A 407-nucleotide genomic window follows, 5' to 3' on the forward strand; every position below is an offset into this window, starting at 1 on the left:
TAATATCAAATTAGAAAAATATATGTCAGTATAAGAAAAGTAAAATATTACTAGCAAGATATAACAATTTCATGAAACAATATAACAATAGAGGAAACGTTCCAGAGTGTATGTAGTGCCTTGTATTTCATTTTCAGACACAGTCGTGGGTTTATAAACCTGTTCTAATACTTGCTACTTGAGTGATCCTGGGAAAATTACTTAGTCCCTCTGAAATGCAGTTTCTAAACTTGTAAAAAGAAGTGTAAGAAATACTCTATGTCTCATGGGAGGTATCATGCACTATCGTGTTTGGCACACACATGATAGAAATCTAGTAAATGTACATTCCTTTTTCCACTACAACTTATGTGATGTGAAGGCAGAGGGTAGGTGAGAGATTCCTGTTGACCTGGAAGACTGAGTAT

The 407-nt window shown here is 34.4% G+C and overlaps 1 protein-coding gene across 1 annotated transcript in view; it reads left to right on the plus strand.

Moving 5' to 3' along the window:
- Window positions 1-407, plus strand: part of SLC5A8 (solute carrier family 5 (sodium/monocarboxylate cotransporter), member 8) — a 54,897-nt gene that overhangs the window by 24,467 nt on the left and 30,023 nt on the right. The gene's annotated exons all lie outside the window — the stretch shown is intronic.

The sequence above is a fragment of the Propithecus coquereli genome, unplaced genomic scaffold (genome assembly GCF_000956105.1).
Source record: "Propithecus coquereli isolate 6110/MARCELLA unplaced genomic scaffold, Pcoq_1.0 Scaffold85, whole genome shotgun sequence".
Classification (NCBI taxonomy): Eukaryota; Metazoa; Chordata; class Mammalia; order Primates; family Indriidae; genus Propithecus; species Propithecus coquereli.